Source organism: Chinchilla lanigera, unplaced genomic scaffold, assembly GCF_000276665.1.
Source record: "Chinchilla lanigera isolate Chin_1 unplaced genomic scaffold, ChiLan1.0 scaffold00080, whole genome shotgun sequence".
In the NCBI taxonomy this organism is placed as follows: domain Eukaryota; kingdom Metazoa; phylum Chordata; class Mammalia; order Rodentia; family Chinchillidae; genus Chinchilla; species Chinchilla lanigera.
In genome coordinates, this window is record NW_004955481.1 from 6,574,171 (window position 1) to 6,594,844 (window position 20,674).

Sequence of the window (20,674 nt, forward strand, 5' to 3'; positions counted from 1 at the left end):
CGCGGCGGCGCGGCGCGGGAGCGCGGTGAAGTTTCTCGACACGTAACTCGTGCGCCCGGCGGGGACGCGGTGGGCAGGCTCGGGCCCGCACCTCCCCCACCGCGCTGTCCTTCGGCCTGCGCCGGGCGGCCGGGTGGCCTGGAAGCTTGAGGGCCCGCCGCCGGCCGAGATCGGGCGGCGCAGGTGACCCTCTGGGGCACGCTGCTTGGGGGAGCAGAGCACGGTGCAAAGAGCAGGCGGCCTGACCCAGCCCCGAGGAAGCCCGTCGGGGATGCAGCGCACCCCGAACTCCGAGGCGGACGGGAGCTGAGGGCTGGGTCTTTGCGGGCGAGATGAGGGTGTCGGTTCAACTGGCCTACAAAGTCCCAGTCCTCGGCCCCCAGGACCGGCGTCTCCTCCGCTTTGCTTGCCCCAGCCTGGCTTCCTCCGGGGCTCAGCCCTCGGGGCGTGCGCTCGGGCCCTTGCCCAGACTGGAGGAAAGGTTGCAAGCCGCGCGCACCGCAGACTGCGCCGATTCGAGGACCCCGCGCTTTGCAGGAGAAACGGCAGTGTGCTCGGACGTGTGAGGCGCGCTTTACCTGGGGGCTGTGCTCTCCCGGTGGAGGTGGACCTCGCTGGGGCGACCTGGGGTGAGGGGAGAGACAGACAGCCGCTGTCCCGGATGGCCGAGCCCAGCCCGCCCACCGTGGCCTGGCTTTCGTGCTTTCCAGGGTGGCAACCTTGCACTGGGGGGTGGGGAGGACCAGCCTGATTTCTAGACCTGCCTCGGAAGAGGTCGGATTGGACGTGGGCTTTAGCCCCTGTGGAGTGGGAAGCCTCCGACCCTCCCCCAAAACCAAATCGTTAAAGATGCATCTTTGCGGATGTGTCTCCCACCGGCTGATCTTTTGTTTCCTGACACGTGCAACATTGGTGTCCCATGCCAACACTCTTGAAGTTTTATGGTGAAATTCTTCCTTAAACTGGATTCCTCAAAATAAGTTTGATTCTACTCCCTGCCCCAAAGAAAAATCCCCACCAACGCCTGAAACCTGAAGTTGACTTATACTGGGACTTTTTATCCTTTTGTGTTGTGTTTTGGTCTTCTTGTCAGGGGAAGCCTTGTAAAAACATTTAAGGACATGCAGTGAGGAGGCTTGAATTGTGTGAAGGGCAAGTTGACAAAATAGGGCACCTCTGGCCCCCTTCTTCTTGGCATTGGGAAACAGGAGAGCTTTCTGGAAGCATGGAGGAGAAAAATGGAGAAACTAGCTTGGCCAGGTTTGCTCACCTCTTGGGAAATCGTGCAAAGACCCATAAAAGAGGCATTATCTGCTGGGTGTGGTGGTGCACGCCTATAATCCCAACATTTGGGAGGCTGAGGCAGGAGAATCACTGAGTATGAGGCCAGCCTGGGTTTACACAAGCGAGTTCAAGGCCAGTCAGCTTGCACTACATAGTGAGACCCAGCCTCAAAAAACAAAAACCTAAAAGAGGCATTTTCCCCCAGGCTCCGTGACCTCTGTTTGCTGCCTACAGAGAAATCCTTGTGGGAATTATGTCCATGCGACCGTTCTCTGTGTTGGGAACAGGTATAGAGGGGAGTGAGGAGAGCTTTGGGGTCACTGAGGCAGGATCGGACCTGGGAGCTCAGCTGTTGGCTGCTCTTGGCCCTGCAAGCACTGTCCTCTAGGCTCTGGTTAGTGGAATATGCAGATGCCAGAATTATGGGAGAAACAAGCTTCTTTGACTGTGGGGTAGATTTCAGAGATTCCTGACAAATTCTGAATTTTGAGACTGTCATCTGGGAGTGGACTTGGGGGGAATTCTAACTGGAGGCCTTGCCCCTAATTAAAAGTGCTGTCTTTGTGAGGGACTGAATCAGGTTGGAAAAACAAAGTTCTCCCTTTGAACTAACTCTTCTCCCAACCCCGGGAGAAAGTATCGAAAGTAAATGAAATGGAAATCTCCAGAATAGTTCGTGGTCATAAAATACGCACAGGAGTGGGCTAGAGAAGAAAAGCTTGCCAAGCGGGGTGCTTTTATACCCACCCTGGGGCACAGGCGTAGGGACCCCAGGACCGAAGATGCCAGGAGTGAGGCAGACAGGAGAGGGTAGCACCTCTGGCCTGGTTTTAGTGACCTGTAGTTCTCTGGGTCATTTTTTGTTCCATCTGTGGCTGGCTAGGGCTTTAGGGACTTTTAGAAATGGCTGTGATACTGCATCTCTTTGAGGGAAGTGAGTGATTAGGGTTTTCTTTCCTGGATTTTTTTTTTTTTTTTTAGGCTTTTTTTGAGACAGGGTCTCCCTGTGCAGTTCCATTTGGCCTTGAGCTCACTTTGTAGCTCAGGCTGGTCTCAAACTTGCATTGGTCCTCCTGCCTCAGCCTCCCAAGTGCTGGGATTAGAGGCATGCAGGGATTAGAGGCGTGCACCACCACACCCAGCTGTCATTTGTTTTTTTTTTTTTGAGACAGGGTCTCACTACATAGTCCAAGCTGACCTTGAACTCACTATGTAGCCCAGGCTGGCCTCGAATTCGCAGTGATCCTTCAATGCCTCAGCTTCCCAAGTGCTGAGATTATAGGCTTGCATCACCCCGCCCAGTTTTTCTTGGATTTTTTTTTTTTTTTTTTCTTTGCAAAATGTGATTGAATCAGTTAGGCAGTGGGGTGAGCTGGCCTCCAGAAGCTAACTCTTGCTTTGACCGAAGTGGCTTGGTTTAGGATTTGTGTTTTAGTTGAGAGCTTTGATTTTGCTGTCCCTTTTGAATTCTCAGTGTCTTGCAACAAATGTCTCCTTCCTGCCCCACCCCGCCCCTGGTCCTCCAAAGATGGGTAGGAAAGTAGCTGGACTGTCACGTTTGTTTGCCCCAGAGCCTTCTTCAGGAAGCAGCTAAATGCAAGGTGGAAAGCTGGTGGGAGGGGAAAGATTTTAGCCAGACCCCCAGGGAGACCCACACTGGACTCCAGCTTCTGCCTACTGGGAGGAAATTCACATTCCCTCAACTCTTAAGTAAATTGCAACCTGGTGAATAATTAACTTCCCTCTCTAGCTTTTCTTTTAAATAAAACTCCCACCTATTAAAGATTATAGAGATCAATTTTTGCCCAGCAGGATAGGAACGACAAAGGATATATTGAGAGAAGTGGTCTTCCCCTCTCTACCCCTAATCCTAGCAACTTTGGAAGTCCTGGTGTGTACTTAAATAAATGCCTCCTGGGTCTCAGTGTGGCCACCCCTGCTGGGCCTCAGAGCTGCTTCTTCACTGGGTCTCCTTCAGTGTCCCTGCCCAAAGCTGAACTGTCTGAACTGTCCTGGGTGGTGAGGATTTGATCCTCCACTTCGTCTAGCAACGGCTTGGCCCTTGCTCCTTTGTGGAATTGATTCCCCTGCCAGGCTGGTTTGCGGCTCTCTGTGCGGGCTGGTAAATATTTGGGCAGTCTGAGTTCTTCTGCACAAAAGCGCAGTGCTTTTATCTCTGATGTCCCTGAAAGAGAATTGTCTCTGAAGGGAAGGATCATTTTGGTTTCCAAGAAGAGTCTTTCTTTGGAAGCAGCCCAGCGAAGGCCACGAAGGTGTATTGCGGCTCCAGTGCTGACTCCACTGCCAGCTGGGTGGCCTTTACCAGTGACCTGCCTGTGTCCCAGTTTCTTCCCTTGTGAAATAAGGGTTATGAGACCTACCTCATAAGGGTGTGGCAAAGCTTTTATGAGAAAATGTATATTCCTGGACTCTTTTCTTTAGAAGCTGCGTGGGTACGGCCTGTTGCTTGGTGTGGAGTGATGGAGGTCTCAGGCTTGTGGCTCTGGCACAGTCTCAGGTTGATTCTATAGTTTGCGAGCATATGGCTTTGGGAAAGTTATTTAACCCACCGCGTGCAATAGCTGCATAATCAGAAGGCAGGGTGATGTCCCTTTTAGTTTTTATTGTCTGTCATCTCTGTGCCAGGGACGGGGGCAGGAAGAGGGTGGGGTGATACCTCTGGGTAAAGGTAGGCTGGGTTCCTCACTGACCGCTGTGGCTTTTACCCCAGTCCTTCAAGTGTGTGAGCAGTATTGGGAGGCCTCATTTTGTAGCTGAGACTGAAATCCTGAGGAGCTAGATGCATGGGCTTCTAGGATCTCACAGCTGGCCTTTGGGGCAGCAGGAACAGGGCCCCCGCCTTTGGGATGCAGCCCTTCCAGATTTGGAGCCAGCGAGCCTGAGCTGTAGTCCGGGAGGTGGATGGGTCTGGATTAGCCAGCAGTCCTTAAAAGAACCCTGCCTTGCAGATGTGGCTCCCTTGCACATCTGCTATGCAATGCAGCCAGCCTGGAAAGCCCAAAGGCTCCTCCGCTTGACGCTGAGCACGTTTCATGAACGATCCCAGGAAAGGCATTTGAACCACCGCAGCCGCTGCGGGCTTGCTCGCTCGCTGGCACCCACTGGGCAAGCTCAGCACGCTATCGGGACAAAGCAAGAGGGAGAAGAAAAAAAAGATGTTCCAAAAAACATGCTGAGAATCATCATCAGATGGGAAAACTCAGAATTTTAGGGGACTTGTCCTTTGTTATGTCACAGTGATATTTTTATTTAGAATTTTACATGGGAGATGGGGATCGACTATCATATTTTCAGTGCTTGAGTCTTAAGTAGCCCTGACTGTCCCTGGACGGGGGCAGAGCTTATACAGCAGGTGACTTCTCACCCAGTGAGCATGCTGCCTCCTCCCTTTGGCACTGTCTGGGGAATTTTGAAATTGCTCTTTCTGTTTGCTGCCCAGGAGAATTGGAGAGGAAGGTGCCGGGTGGGAGGAATTGTTTTTAGTGTCAGCTCTGCCACCCCGGGCCTGAGAGCACCCCTCTCTCCCGTGGGTGATTGGGCTGAATAAACTGTACTCCTCTGGAGCCTCAACAGTGCTCTGAGAGTCCGAGCCAGGAGGTGGAGCTGATACATAGAGGAGGGCGTGGGTAGAACCTGGGCTGTGGTTTGGAGTGTGGGAGGGGCTCACTGCCACTGCGAAACTCACATCTTACTGGAAGACTTTGTGGTGCATTCTCGGGAAGCTAGCTTGCGTCCTCTCATTGGATTTCTGCCCTGGGGGCTCCTTCTTGGTGATGAAGGCTTAAATTCTAGAATCCCAAGCAAACGTGTTGGAAATAATCCTCCATCTGCCCCACACGTAAGGTAGACCTCCTCTCCTAGGCTTCTGAAAACACTGAAACTGCATTGGGCTTATTCGAGAACAGCACCTGGCTATCCAGGAGGACTCCTAAAGACAGACAATGCTTTCTTGTTTTGTTTGGTTTGGTTTTGGTTTGCTTTTTTTGAGATAGGGTCTCACAATATAGTCCAGGCTTGCCTTGAACTCACTAAGTAGCCCAGGCTGGCTTTGAACTTGCTGCAATCCTCCTGCCTCAGCCTCTCAGGTGCTGCAATTACCGGTCTGCACCGCCATACTCGGCTGCTTTCCTGTTTAAGACAGGACTGGAGAAAGGGCATCAACGTTGGACTTGGGAGTCTGGCTGTCCTGGAGATTAGCTGGGTTGGGCCCATACTCAGTTTCTGTATCTCATAATATGAGCCTACTTTCCCAGGGATTATGAAGACTGCAGGAGTGAAGTATGAAGTGCCTGGCACGGTGGGGGCTGGTACATGTTGACTGTCCCCAAGTGACACCAGAGTTTAGTTTGGGGTCTGTGGAACCAATGACCAAACCTTAGGTTCAGTCAAGATGATCTGGGGCTGGCGTTCTGCTTGCTGGCTGGATGTCTGGGGAGAAAACACTAGAAGAAAGGCCAGTCCTTGCCAAGGTAGAGGTGACTCCTGCTTCTTCAGGGAGACTTGCCTAATACAGCTCAGGAGGGGATGCAGGAAAGTGGGCTAGAAGTGGTGGTTCCTGCAACCACTGTGGGGGTCCAGGTCAGTGTGAGGATCCTCCCGAATCCCAGCCTGTAGAGCTTGCTGGGGGCTTAAGAACATGGGAGTGGGACACATTTTTAAAAAGAACATGTGGCCGGATGTGGTGGCGCACGCCTGTAATCCCAGCATTCAGGAGGCTGAGACAGGAGGATTGTTTCACGTTTGAGACCAGCCTGGGCTGCAAAGTGAGCTCAAGGCCAGCCTGAACTGCATTGCAAGACCCTGTTTCAAAAAGACAAGAAAAAAAAAAAGAAAAGAAAAGAAAGTGTATCTGCTCTTGGAAGTTTGAGGGTGACTAAACCCGTAGTTGGATTTAGAATTTGAGTGTAAGTAAGATGTTAAGTGTCCAGCATGCCTGGTGAGACCCTTGCATATCTGGGAAAGTCAAGCAGATGGCTTGTTCCCAGCAGGCTGGTATGGAGGGTGACCCCTCCCCGGTCCTAAGACATACCCACATGCACACGCTCACAGTCTTCCCTTGTCCGGTGACAGCAAACGCTCATGTTCGCTCAGGTCTGAGTGCACGGTGCACATGAATACTGGCCACACTGCTGAATGTTAAAACGTCTGGCAGAAGATCACATTTCGACAATGAGTTTTTTTTCTGGAGAGATGGTCTTAGAGGGAGGAGTGCTAGGATGCTGGGAAACCACTTTAGTTTTGACCTGGAAAGGGACAGGGTCCAGGACCCTGACTTTGAATGTAAGCGACGTAGACATGGAGCAGGGGCAGCTCTGAGAATAAGAGTAGCCCCAGTGGGGCGGGGGCTGCTGCCAACCTGTCTTGGCAGTCTCCTTTTCGTCCTCTTGGTGGATTTCATTGTAATTAGACAAGTTGTGACAAATATCCCATTACTCTTTGGGCCAGAGGATTGTGAGGAGTCCTGCCTGGAAACCCGGCTTCGCTCACTTGGGAGCCATAATTAGGCAAAAGAACAGTTCACGGGCCCTTGATTCAATAAAGACCCTTTTATGATGTTGGTTTTTCCCAGAAAAATAATACCACTTTGCCCCGTTTATTGCATTTAGATGTGTAATCATATTAGAGCTGCGCGGCCCAGGGGACTGAAGTTACGTACTTGGGGTTTTCAGCAAAGCCTGTTACCCGCTTTTCAGAGAAAAACTGTGTCTTCAGGAAAAGAAAAAGGAAAAAAGAAAATGACAGGGAACATTGTTGAGGATTTTTTCTGTCCTGGCATTTAAAGGATGCTTTCTCCCTTCCGGGTGAGGAGTGATCCAGGGAATAAAACCCAGAAAGTGAAACGTGACTGGTCCCTGGCAGTGGCAGTTGCTGGTGCTCCATGTAGTCCTGTGTCCTCTGCCCAGGCGGTGGACACTTAGTGTGGTTCCTCTGGTCTGGGCCTGGCCGTATTTGTCAGGTTGTAGTGTGTGTCCTGCAGAGGACCAGAGAAAATGCCAGAGAGGGCGTTGTGTCTATTTTGTCCAGAATCAAAGCACCCTAGGGGATCTCCACCTGGACGGCCAGGCTGCAGTTGGTGGTGTTTGCAGGTGGCAGTGCTCTGCCTCCTGTCCCCTCCCTGTGAGGGGCAGCCCTACAGAACACTGGCAGCTTTAGGATTATTGGGAGCGTGTGCCAGGTCTCTGTGGACAAGTGACGGGACGTTTCTTCCTGGCATTCGGTGTTTGGAAGGGTGCAGTGTCTGGGGCACTGCCCTGTGCAGACTGGTGCACAGTGCTGTCCCCTCTTGTCACCTTGCCCCAGGACCTGCCCTCAGGCGGGCTAAAAGCGTTTTGTAATCATGGAGTCAGATTGCTCCCAGAATTCTGCCCAGTGCTGGGGCGAGGTAGAAACCAGCAGTGGAGTCAAGAACTTCTTTCCCAATTTAGGGTTTAGCAATCTCAGACGATGAGGAAATTTCTGGTAGTCATTCGGAGGAGTGTTTGATTAAGAAACAGAGGGTATGACCTTTCAGAATGCTTACGACTATGTTGCATTAATTTTTTTATTTAAAAAAAATTTTTTTTTACCAGGAATCGAACTCAGGACCTTGTGCTTGCCAGGCAGGCACTGTGCCACTAAGCTACATCCTTGGCCCGCTATGTTGCACTAAAAAGGGGGAAATGCCCTTAATTCCAGAACATCTAATGGGAGGTGTGAATTCAATATCTTTTCAGATACCCTTTCATGCAGAAGAACTGTGTTTTATAGGGGATAGGTCCTCTGTGTATGGATAGTGTGTTAAAGCATTCTTGCAGTATCACTACTATAAGATTTTTTTAACCTTATATATGGCTTTCTGGATATTTTACACTTTCTGGAAGAAGTGTGAATACATTCTATGTATATGTATATTTTTACTTCCCCCCACCAAAGGAGTATAATTAGAACATCCGAAACCAGATTATCCAATTAGTACATTTTTTTTTTCTAATTAGCTGTTAGGAATTTGTGATGAGATAAATTATTTTAGATTTCCAAATGGAACTCTGGCCACAGGGAGGCTCTGAGGCAGTACACAAGGGAGAAAAATAATGGACTTGTGACATTTTGGCTCTCACCGACTCACCTGCTCTCTAAGAAGCCAACATGCCTGCCCACCGGGCAGCCACAGTGACCAGAAGACAGTTTATTGTCCTTGTCCTGAGTAAAGAGGTGGAATAAACTATTCATTTAATGTTGGCATCTCTCTGCTCCTGATAATGAGGCGGGCAGACAACAGTTAGCGTTAAAAGCTACTTTCTCCATTTTTCTTTAGAGGAGAAGCAAAATTCTGGCAGTGTGGATTCATTCGCTGTGTATTTTACAGTGTGTCTGTGAGTGTTTTTTTTTGTGCCCAGTGGCAGCGAGGGCCCTCTGCCTGGGACCGGGGTGATGTCCAACCACAGCCAGGAGCGTGAAGTTGAGACCCAAGTTGAGATCCAGAGGTTGTCCTTTATAATTGTTGCTGATGGAGGCCCACTGCCCTTTATCCCAAATTCTGAACTTCAAAAAATTCCAAAAAGCAAGAGTTGTTTTTGTAAGTAAATTTGTGGAAAAACCTGGCCCAAGCTGACCTGAGACTATTACAGTCTATATTTATCCTGGGGAGTGTGAATATTCATGGTTTCACTGCAGAGATATTAATGTGTTTGATTATGGCTGCTGCCCTGCTGGGGCACTGCATTCCCTTCCTGAAACCGGAATTCTGAAGCACATCTGGCCTGAAGGTCGGGAGTAAGCGATCATGGCCTGTAGTGGCATTCATTTAATTAAGGTGACAACAGTGTGTGCTCAGAGATTGTAGAGTCCAGCTTCTTGGGGCCAGTGTTTCCTTCAGCTGTAGGAGCAGCCCATGGGCTGAAGGAGAGTCCAGCCTGCAGTGGGTGAGTGGCCCAGACAGTTCCACCAAACCGGGGCAGGTGACGGGGCAGCCCCTGAGATCCCTGGGGTCCCTCCTTCACCAGTCCTTAGAAGTGCAACAGGTTTTGCTCCCTCTCCTGTCCTGAACTTAGCTCAGTACTTGGTAGGGGCAGCATGCTTTTTCTGTCTAGGCCCAAACAGTAAATATTTTACATCATGAGAGCCATGTTTCTCTTGCAGCTAGAGATGATCCCTGACTTATATGATGGTTCAACTTATACTTTTTTTTTTGTCTTTTTGAGGCAGGGTCCTGCTATGCAGTTCAGGCTGGCCTGAGCTCACTTTGTAGCCCAGGCTGGCCTCGAACTTGGAGCGATCCTCCTGCCTCAGTCTCCCGAGTAGTGGGATTACAGGCATGCACCACCACGCCTGGCCATAACTTACGCTTTTTCAGCTTTACAAAATGTGCAAAAACAATAACACATTTCAGAGAAGCCATATGTAGAATGCTGCTCTTTCCCCGGGCCAGCAGCCCACAGTGTAATTCTCACAGTGCTGGCGGCAACAATTAGGTGCAGCTATCAAGTCAGACCTGCGGTCAGGCAGGGAAACAGCTGCCATACTGTATTGCTGAGCGGGGACTTTCGGGAGGTGGGGATAGTAAATACGCATGTTTAACTTAATGGTGGGCTTAGCAGGACATAACCCCATTGTAAGTTGAGGAACATCTGTTTTTTGTTATTATAGCCTGAAAGCAGCCATAGATAATACATCACTGAATGAGTGCACCTGTGTTCTAATAAAACTTTATAAAAACAAGTGGCAGGCTGAATTTGGCCTATTGGCTAGCTTGCCTGCTCCTTGTCTAAGGGATAAATGCATCCTTGAATGTAGACTCTCTTCCCCATACCGCAGCACCGTTGCCTGCTGCCTGCTCTGTTTGTTTCCTTCCCCAGTGGTGTCATGTCTAAGGAGGTAAAAGTGGTACCTCTCCTGTCAGGAACCACTTTTGCCTGGGGTCCTCTGGATGGTCAGGGACATAGAAGAAAGGAAGGCGCCGCCCCCTACAGCAGGGGTGTGTATTGGTGTGGACAGATGCACTTGGGCCCAGATCCAGCATTGCAGAGGTACACACCGGCCTCCATCTGAGCATGAGCTTTGGGGGCTGAGCCAAGCCCCCATGTCCTCCTGGCCACCAGCTTTGAGCCAGGCAAAGCAGCTGCCAGGGAAGCCCAGTCTCCGGAGAGTTTGGTGGGGCGGGGGCAGGGAGTCTGAGCAGACCAAGTGTTCTTACCAAAAGAATTTCTGGCAGCAGGAGATTGGTTATCGTAAATGTAGCAGCTCTGATGGATGAGTTTCAGGTCTCCTGGCTTTGTTCATTCCAGCTCAGAATGTCCAGCAAGGGTGGGCCAGGCCAGTGAGGCCAGCAAGAGTTTCCACTGCAGCCGAGGCAGAAATCCAGCCAAGGCCTCTGACCCCACCTCCACAGTGGGCTGACCTGTAGCAGGCTGGCCAGGGTAGAAGGAGGGTGGGATGCTGCAGACGTTTGGCCCCTGACCTGTGAGCCTGGCCAGACCCTCCTCTTGTCCAGCTCCTGCCTCAGCAGCCTCTTTCTGTAGGAGGGGTTTCCCCTCAGACGTTTTGGGACTGGTGCTTTTTGCCAGGACCACCTTCCTCGCCAGCCAGGGTGGGGCGGATGCATAGTTTTCTTTCTAGAGCAAATTCCAAACAAGGGCTAATGCCTCACTGGCCTTTTTTTTTTTCCTTCTGTCATAGTTCTGTGGGTTACTGGCTATTTTAGGGACTCCCAAGTTCAAGTGGAGCGTCCTCTGCACTCCCTGGTGGGCCCTGCTGGCTCCTCAGCCCCCCAAAGAAGGGGCACACTTTGGTCGCCTGTGGCCAGCACAGGCAGGTAGATGCAGACTCGGGGCAGACTGGTGTGTTTGGTGATGAGTTAGTTCTGCCAAAGCCAAGCTGGGAAGGGCCCCCTCCATATACCCAGCATATCAGGATCCTCTGACAGCGGCCAAGGGCAGTCCTCCTGACCCTGCCTCTTTGTTTTTGAGCACCTGGACCAAGTATTTCCTGAACCATGGTAATAAGACGGCCCAAAGCAGGGATGCTGGAACCTGGTGTCCCTGAGAGCCACAAGAGCCTGTTGCCATTGCAGATTCCAGGGTCGTGAGGGCGCGGAATCACCGTTGTTAATAATGACACGTTGGTCACACGGGTGGTCCCAGGACGATGCTCTGGTGGATGGACCAGTAAGTTTGGGAGAATGTGACACACACAGTGTGATGTGTGTTGGGACAGTGGAGTAGGGAAAAGGAGTGTCACTCAGATCGGGAGTGGAATCAAGGAAGGTCGCCCAGAAAAGGTGGGTAGCGTGCGGGAGCCCAAAGCGGGGAGGGGGGGTGGTGGCTGGTCTTGACTGGCCATGTGGCACCAGGACAGCCACACTTCTGAGCCCCTTACACAGATGAACTCGGTCCTGTCAGCTGCCTGGTGCAACAGCCAGACCCGAATCTCACCAGGCACAGTAGTGACACCTCCTGCCCAAGCTTGCGGGCCCTTAGCCAGTCATTAGAGCGTTGGGCCTTTCCGTGTGGCACTGCATGGGGCGAGGAAACACCAGGCAGCAGCAGAGTGGCTTTGGGTGGCTTGGAGGAGCTTGGGGACTGCGTCTCAGCAGGTGACTCAGATCCTAGTGTGTGGGGATCTTGTGCGCTTTGTTTTGCTGGTGGAGCACGTGGCTGTGATCCTGGTGAAGGCAGAAGGCTCCAGGTGAGGTGACAGGTCCTATGGGACAGTGAGGTACCAGGCGCTTCCCCAGTCTGAGGAGGGAGGGGCCCGCGAAGCACACTTGTAGCGCAGCACTGTCCTCAGAGGTCTGCGGTCTCCTCCCCATGGCCCAGCTCTGCCCTTGGCATTGAGGAGGGCACACTCGTTGGGAACCACCAAGCACTTTGGACACGCTCTTTCCTTCCCTGTTCACGTCACCCTACGAAGTCCAGTGTGTTACCCGTTTTACAGCTGTGAAAGCCTGCGGCCTGGCTGGCAGCAAAGCAGCTTACCCAAGCTTGCACGACAAGTGAGCCCCCGGCGGCCCCAGGCCTACTGTCATCCGTGGGGCTGTGCTCTTCACCACCACAGGCCCCACGTGTCCCGAGAGGCTGAGGGTTTGCACAGCCAGCAGGGGCCCTGGCCAGGCTGCTGTGGCATGGGTGCAGTGCCAGGCTGGGCGGGACAGGCTCCTGGAAGCCTAGGGGAGCAGATTTCGGCCTTGCCGGGGCCCCAAGTGGAGTGGCCTGGCTTTAGCAGACAGGTTCCCTGTCCTGGGTGGCGTCTGTGAAAGGCTGGGATCTGTGGAGAGGGCCTGCTGGGCCTTCTCTCTGTGTCCCGGGGCTGCTGGGAGTTGACCCTTCACTGTTCTGAAGACTCTCCCAGGCCTGGGGCAGGAGAGTATCCCTTTCAGAAGGATGCTAAACAAAGCCCTGATTCTGGAAGCTTTCAAAAAAAAAGTTTTTTAACCCCCACCCCCCCAAATAAAAGTTGGTCACTGGCCTCTTGCCTTCTATCTTCTTGGTGGCTTTCTGGCCGTGGCCATCTTTGTTTCTTAGAACCTGCACTTACGGCAGAGCCTGTCAGCTTGTTAATTTTTTTTTATTTTTATTTTTTTGGTCTTTTTGAGACAGGGTCTTGCTGTGCAGTTCAAGCTGGCCTTGAGTTCACTTTGTAGCCCAGGCTGGCCTCGAACTCGCAACAGTCCTCCTGCCTCAGCCTCCTGAGTGCTGGGATGACAGGCATGCACTGCCACACCCGGCCAGCTTGTTAATTGGAACCTGAAAACTACCTGGTACGTTCCAGAACCCTCCAGACTGGTTGCACACTGTGGGCTGTTTTGGTGGAAAGGCTTGGGGTGGAGCTGCTTTCCCACTCAGGCACCCAGAGAAGCTCCTGCCCGTCCGTGGAAGGGATGCGGTAGAGAACAGGGGGCTGCCCTGGGGTCCAGGCTGTGTCTCGGGAGTTGGAGTTGCCTGCCTTCCTCTAGGAATGGAGAGCCAGTGACCATCAGACTTTCAGGAATAGGCCCTTTGGGTTCTGTGACAGGGCTGATGTGCCCTCTTTTCCTCTTTGTCTCTCCTTTGAAATGGGAGACAGGGCCGTGGGAATTGAGCTTCTTCAAGGACCTGCTTACGGAATAACCCAAGCTGTAACTGCTGGCAAAAAATGGGACCAGGGCCAGGCGCCTGTTCTCCAGGACCCCCACACTTGTACATTCTGCCAGAGGGACTGGGGACAGTGGAGGCACAGCCTGGACTGCGTCTTCGTCCCGCGGAAGCAGGCCTGGCCTCTTTTGTCCTCATGCTGCATCAGGCCTGAGACCTTGGCCTCCGCGGCCCACCTGTGAAGACAGAGCTGCGTCATGGCCTTTCTCCCAGCTCTCACTGCACCCTCTCCCAGTCCTTGGCTTCCTGTGCGCGGAAGACGCTGCACTCTGAGTGGGCTCTCGGGGGGAGCAAAGGCCGATTATTCCTGGGGTGCCAAGAATCGTGCTGCTCGGGGACCCTGCAGCCACACCACCGTCACAGAGCTCGGGGGGTGGGTGCAGGCAGGGTCGGGTGAGGGGATGCCACCTCCACCTGGGCGCCCCGGGCCAGTAGATGACTGCCGACTCACCTGGAGACTGTTCAAGGACAGCAAGAAAAATGAGGGACTTTCAGGGGCAGCTGTGTTTTCTAACTCAGTCATAATGCCCCTAAAAATCCTTATTGTTCTTGCAGTGTGCATCGGGCAGCTTCGGTAGCCGCTGACCCATCCCTAGCCCCTGTGGGACAGAAGGGGCTTCCTGGGGTCAGGTTGGAAAATAGCCCCCAAAATGAGACCGGAAGGGGACTCGCTGATCGCTGAAACAGCTGGTTTGCCGGGATGTTGATTTGGCATGCACCTCTTTTCAGCTTCTCTGAGGGGCTGTGAGGCGGCGGGGTGCAGGGCATCAGGGCGTTCCTGTGCGGGGTGAGCTCAGGGGAGCATGGAGGGTTTCGGTTTCTTGTCCAGATAAGGTTGGTAAGAACCCAGCTGCCTAGGCAGTGCCCAGGAAGATCATGCTTACCTTAAAGCAACTGTGGTGGGCTGGGCGGGATGCCCTTCCCCCTTTCCTGAGAAGTCAGGGCAGGAGGGGAGAAGGCACCTGGCAGGAACTTGAGCATTGTTTTTTAAAATAGAAGGGGCCTCTGAGTCTACTCTTTGAGACCCAGTGACCTGACTGTCTTCAAAAAACAGGGTGGCAGTGATTCAGGGTCTTTCCTTCTCTGCTGTGACCCTGGGGCATGCTTTTTCTTGGCAGGATGTTCTCTATCCCTCTTTGACTTCATGGGTTCCTTCTATTCTCAGCAGGCACCGCCACCCTTCCAGCCCCGCCCCCGCAGATACTTTGATTGAGCCAGTGCTTTATCTGTGGAGGGCTCCCCTGTCAGGAAGCAGAAATAATCTTTTAAAACAGGAACCCCTTTGTGATGTACCCGTCTTACACCACCGATGCAAAAAGATGTCACCAAGTCTCAAAGCAACAGAATCGAGTGGCTTGCCCACAGGCGGACAGACAGGTACACAGAGGGACACGCGGCACTGGGTCTGCCCTGTGTCTGCGTGGAAATTCATCCTGGGAACAATTCTGAGCCCCCTCCCCACCAGCAGCCATCTGGAAAGCTCCCGTCGCCCTCCAAGATGGTCTGGGGAGGGGCACGGGCGTTTGCAGGGCCCTGACCTTTAAGACCTTCCTTCCTGCCAGCCTAGCCCTAGCTCCAGGGCCTGTCCTGCTGGTACCGTGCTGAACACCAGCTGTGCCAGGGACTGGGTTTGCCTAGGACCCTTAGTTGCATCCTGCTTAGGAGAAAGTCCACCTCCAAGGTGAAGTTTAAACATGGATGGCATTTAGCTCCCCTTGGTAAAATATGGGTGAGGCTCCCAGACAGAATCCCACACCTTCAGTGGGCAAGGGTGGTACAACCATCCCTTCAGCCCTGAGCAGCTGTGCTAGCACCGCCAACTTCAGACCACCCACCCGCCCCTCCCGGGCCCCTTGCCCTGCCCTTCCATCCCCCATACCTTCTCAATCCCGTATGTGTTCCTCCTCCTTTGCCCCAAAACATTTGCAAAAGACAGTACCTCAGTTTTGTCTTAAAAAGGCAACACATTAGAAGTAAAAGTGATTGCATTTTTCCCAATTACAAAAGAGTTATCTTCATTTAAAAAATTGAAAATTGAATTGCTTTCAAATGCTGTTCTCCAAAAGGATGAAAAAGGCCTATAAATGTCCATAGCTAGAGATACTGCCTGCTAATGAAATATGTCCTTTCTGCATGCACCCTCCCCACACCCCAGGTAGGAAATTGGCACTTCTACAAGAGACAGACCCTGGTGCACATGAGCCGCGGCTCTGTGCCCGTGGGAGACTAGCTTCTTTTTACCAGTGTGGGGGTTGTGCGGCCCCTGCCAGCCTCCAGCCAGGAAGATCTTGCTGGAGAGAGTTGGACCCGAGAAGTGCAGGTGGCCAGGTGGGCTTCTGAAGTGCTTCTTGACCCCCGTTGCACCCCAGCATCACTTGGGGAGTGTTAAAAAGCCAATGTCGGGGCTCTGCCTAAGCCCACCTGGGTCTGAATTGCCAGGGAAGGGGTGTTGAGAGGACCCTGAGGGTGGATATCTTGGGTTTCGTTTTTTGTTGTTTTCCTTGGTGATTCTGTTAAGCGGCCGGCGCAGAACCTCTGGGCCACAGGTGGTAATGGAAGGCTCCCCCCAGCTCTGCCTGCGAAGCCCCATTGAGGAGGTGGCCATTTGCATTCGGCAGGATTTCACTTCCGTTATTTTGTGTGCTGCCCAGTCATCTTTGATCCTGCTTTCAGACGGAGAACAGGCTAAGGGGATGAGCGGGGGACTTAGTCACGGTCCTAGAGCTGGGGTATAGCAGAGCTGGGATTCAGATCTGTAGCTCTGACCTCCAAGATCAGTGGTGTTTCAGCAGCATTAGTAGTGTTCATAATTAGCACATGTAAGAAACCTATCACAAGGCTTAATAATAAGCAGCACTTGGTCATCCCAGCCCTGGGGGGGGGGGGCTACTGTCTCTGGAGGAGGTGTCTGTCTGTCCCCCAGCAGTGTGAGTCATCTTCCCTTAGTCTCCCCAGGCTAAGTAACCCCCACCAGCCTGGATCCATAGCTGCCCACTCAGTCTGTAGCACTGGTACCAGGAGTTACCCCATTTTACAGATGAGGAATGGGCTCAACAAACACTCCAGAGGCGTGGCCTGGATTGCCTAGCTGTTGGGTGCCAGTGGCAAGATGTGTGTCTGCCACTTTCCTGCTCAGAGGTGCCCAAGAAGGACCACAGCGCTGTGTGGGGCTTGTTTGTCAGTGTCCTAGGAGGCAGAAGCCCTGTTGGGGGTGCCCAGGACTCCGCTAGATTCTCACCTTCCTTCCTTCCTACCAGGAAGCCTGGCCTGCGGGCTGGCTGGGCCGGCTGCCAGTGCCGGGAGCTGATGGTGGGTGCGCTGTTGGCTCCAGGAAGTGATCAGCTGTGCCCCACCCGTGGAGATGGGAGCCGAGGGGCACCCTTTTCCTGCAGCCCCCGGGCTCTGGGCCAGGCTTCCTTTTGAAGGAAGGGCCTCGAGTCCTTGGCTGTTCCTTCCTTGCTTGGCGCGGGCCGGTTCCCTCCTTAGCCCAGCTGTCAGTCTTCCCCACCCAGCTTGCTTCGGTAGAGTGCACACTCTTGGAAACCTGCTTCCCAGAAAGCAGGATGATTATCCAGGCAGATGGGCCGAGCATTTCCATGGGAAGCGGGGCGTGGGTGTGTGCCTTTCTTGCCCACGCTCCCGAGGGACTGAGTTTGGGAGATCACTGTCAGATGCTGTGGGTTACCTGAGTCAGGAGACCCTAGCTCTGGGCATGGTGGCACACACCTGTAATCCCAGCACTCTGGGAGGCTGAAGCAGGAGGATCACAAGTTGGAGTCCAGCCTGGGTGACTTAGCCAGACTCTGTCTCAAAAAAAGGATGAGAGGGGCTGAGGATTTAGCTCAGGGGCACAGCGCCTGCCTGGCAAGCATGAGGTCGTGAGTTCAATTCTCGGTACCGGAAAACAAAAGAAAACAAAAAAAAGGATGGGAATGATATGGATGCTGCTCAGTGCAAAGGCCCTGGGTTCAGTTCCCACTACTGGGGGGAGGGTGAATGAATGAAAAGAAAGAAAACAAACCCTAGCTCAGAACAGCCTAGCTGCTAGACATGGCTTGGACGAGAGCCTTGGGCATGGAGTCTGGTCAAATGCAGTCACTTAGGACCTTAGCGCAGGCCTGAGTGTTTGATGGGCTGCAGCGTTTCCTGTAGGAGTGAGTGCTTTCTGGCTCATTTTGTGTATGGCTAAGAAGCTGTTGCTCCCTCTCCCTTCCTTTCCAGGAGTGCGTTGGGCACAGAAGGCTGCTGCTCGGCCCAGGAAGACCCTCACTGGACGGCAGTTGTGACACTGCCCAGGAGGCCACATTTGGCTCTCAACGTGGCGGATGGTGCCTTCTGTCCTTGGTTCTACAAGAGTGACTTTTCCTGACAGTCTTCTGGCCTCCCACCTGGCTGGCTTCTGTTGGGACGGTGGTTCTAGGTAGTAGAGCCTGCAGCCCTTGCCTCTTTGCTCTGGATTTCCCAGGGCACTAAAGCCCAGGTCCAGGGCATTAAAGCCCAGGGCCCAGGGAGGCACCCTTTCCTTCCCAGGCCAGGTGTAGGGCTTGTTCTCTAAGTGCAGACCCAGTAGTTCCAAGGCTCCTACTGATCCTGGGCCACAGTAACTCCTGCAGAGTGCCTCTGTCCCCTGCCAGCTGCTGTGGGGTAGAGACGCCCAGCCCCAGCAGGAAGGCCTTTCTGCTTGGTTTGATCAACAGTAAAGCAATTGGTGCTCGCTTTGTTTTGACTCTCATGTTTAACAGCAGAGCCTGTGACATCACAGAAAAGCAGCCTTGGGCTTGAGTGAGGTGGGATCCATCCCTGGTAACATGGCTCTTCCAGAGTTGTCTGGATATGGGAAATGGGATGGCCCATTGTTCTGATGATACTGCTTTCCCCCACCCTGGATCCCTGGGGTTCAGATGGGGCCAGCTCTATCCACTAGCTTTAGAAGCAGACATCTGATCCAGGCCTGCACACAGGCTCCGGGAACTCCCCCAGGGACTTCTGCAGCAACCGTGGGGAAAGAGCTTTCTCTTGCTGTGGGAGTTGCTAAGTCCACAGGGTATAAGCTTGGTGCTGCTGATGGCCAATCTGTTACCCACTTGAGGGTGAAGCCAACAAAGAGGAACGAGAACTAAGATGGACAGAGTGTGCCGTCCAGACTTGTCCCTTGCTGCCCAGGAAGTTCCTGAATCCAGCCGTGCCGGAAGCCAACTCTGCCCCGGGACTGTCCTGATTATGTGAGCCAGTGCTTTTTAGTTTTGTCTAGCCGAGCGTGGTGACGCACGCCTGTAATCCCAGCACTTGGGAGGCTGAGGCAGGAGGATCGTAACGAGTTTGAGGCCAGCCTGGGCTACTAAGTGAGCTCAAGGCCAGCTAGAACTCATAGCGAGACCCTGTCTCAAAAAGGCACCCCCCCAAAAAGCTTTTTCTTTCCTTTAAAACCAGGCAAAATTGGGTTTCTATCATAGAGAGCCTTCTAATGTAGGAAGTGTTTTTCTGTGGTCTTACTTTTTTTTAAAGTCAGCTTTATTGAGAAGTACTTCACATGCAATGGAATCCACGCCCTTTAAGCATACCCGTTGAAAGTTTTGTCGAATGTGCAATGCACCTTTGTAACTATCACCACAGTCAGATGTGGACCAGTACTTTTTCTTCCCAAAAGTTCCCTCAGCTCCCTTGATGGTCAGTCCCTCCACCCTCAGACAACCACTGACCTGCTTTTCTAGAAATCTGCTTTTGCCTTTCTAGGATTTCCTATGAAGATGATCACACAGTGAGCTGTCTGTGTTTGGTTTCTTCTCAGCGTGTTTTTGGGACTCATCCTTGTGACGTGCATCGGTGCACGCTTCCTGGGGAGGACTGCATCATGTGGATGTGCATTGGTTTGCTCAGCCACTTACCAGATGATGTGTATTTGAGCTGTTTCTAGATGTTGGCTGTTATAAATAAAGTTGTTTTGAACGTTCACTTACCGATCTTTGGGTGCATGTTTTGATTTTTATACATCATGTTTGTTTTCCTGGAGGCAACAAGTTCAGACAGGTAGATTGACTTGTTCAGAGCCATATGGCTGATACTCCCCTCGCTGGAACAGTGACCCAGAGCTGGGAGTGGGAGGGTGGACCACGGTGTTCCTTAACAAAGGGAACTTGGGGCTGCTTGGGGAAGGAGCTGCTGGGCTCCTGGTGCCCGATACCGTGGTTGCTGGGAGGAACTGTCGAGATGAGCTGCAGCCTTGGTCCTCACCGCCCTAGACCAGCGTTACAGTGTATTTGTCTTCCCCCATGGATTGCAGGGTTTGAAAGATAAAGTCTAAATAGGCTGCATTCATGAAGCCAGCACCTATTTCTCCCACTGTATTTCAGATGTATCCAGAACTGCCCATCAGAACTGGCTGTGCGCTCCCTGTGAGCTGTGAGCCAGAAGAAAGACTTGGGGCTGAATCATTCCAGCCAGAAACAAAGAAACCTTTTTTGGGTGGTGGGGGGTGGCAGTAGCACATCAAAGACTTCCCAGAAGTCTAGGGGAGATCAGGTTGGTCACCATGCTTAGTACCTTTTACAGATGCTCCAGCGAGCTCTCTGGCATGGTCTGTCTATCTGGACAGCCTCTGAAGCTCGTGGTACCCATTCTGTGAACTCACAGAGTCACCCTTGGAACTCGGAGCCACCCTTGCTGTAAACCGGTGCTATCTGGGGACCACCTGGTTTTGTGAGCTGATCCTTTCTTTATTTGAGCCAGCTTGCAGCTGAGAGAGACTTGCTGCTACAGTTTTGCTGTGACATCACCCTGAGAGAGACCTGGTACTACAGCTTTGCTGTGACATCACCCCTAAGGACCTCCAGGCAAAATCAGCCGGTGACCAGCCCTCTTTCCCCTCTTGGGGCCTGATACTGTACTGTGTGCTATATGTGTATCTTCTCAGATCCTCTCAGCAACCCTAGAGGGAATGCATTCCAGGTTCACTGTAAGGGAAACTGAGGCACAGAGGAGTCACAGCTGGGATGCATGTTCAGCTCCCTCTTTGCACCAGAGTGTGGGCTACTTACTGCGCTGTGACAAGGATTCCAAGGGGTCTCACATGCCACACCCCAAGCTGACCTGCTTTTTCTGTCTGAATCCCTGCTAGACGTCAGTGCCGAGAGCAACCAGCAGTGTGTGGGACTTCGTCCTCTGGGATGAAGTTGAAGCGGGAGGAGCTGGGAAGGTAGATTCCTCCCCTCTTCCCTAGGCGTGGGTAAGTGACACCTTGCAGGGCTGCCATCCCTCACCTCCTC

General features: G+C 52.6%; 1 long non-coding RNA gene across 1 annotated transcript in view; it reads left to right on the forward strand.

Annotated features, from left to right (window-relative positions):
* Positions 1-18,740, forward strand: part of LOC102019697 — a 22,332-nt gene extending 3,592 nt beyond the window's left edge. Inside the window, exon 3 of the long non-coding RNA XR_001230949.1 lies at positions 17,634-18,740. This is a non-coding gene — a long non-coding RNA (uncharacterized LOC102019697). The remainder of the gene's footprint in view (positions 1-17,633) is intronic.
* The last annotated feature ends 1,934 nt before the right edge of the window (positions 18,741-20,674 follow it).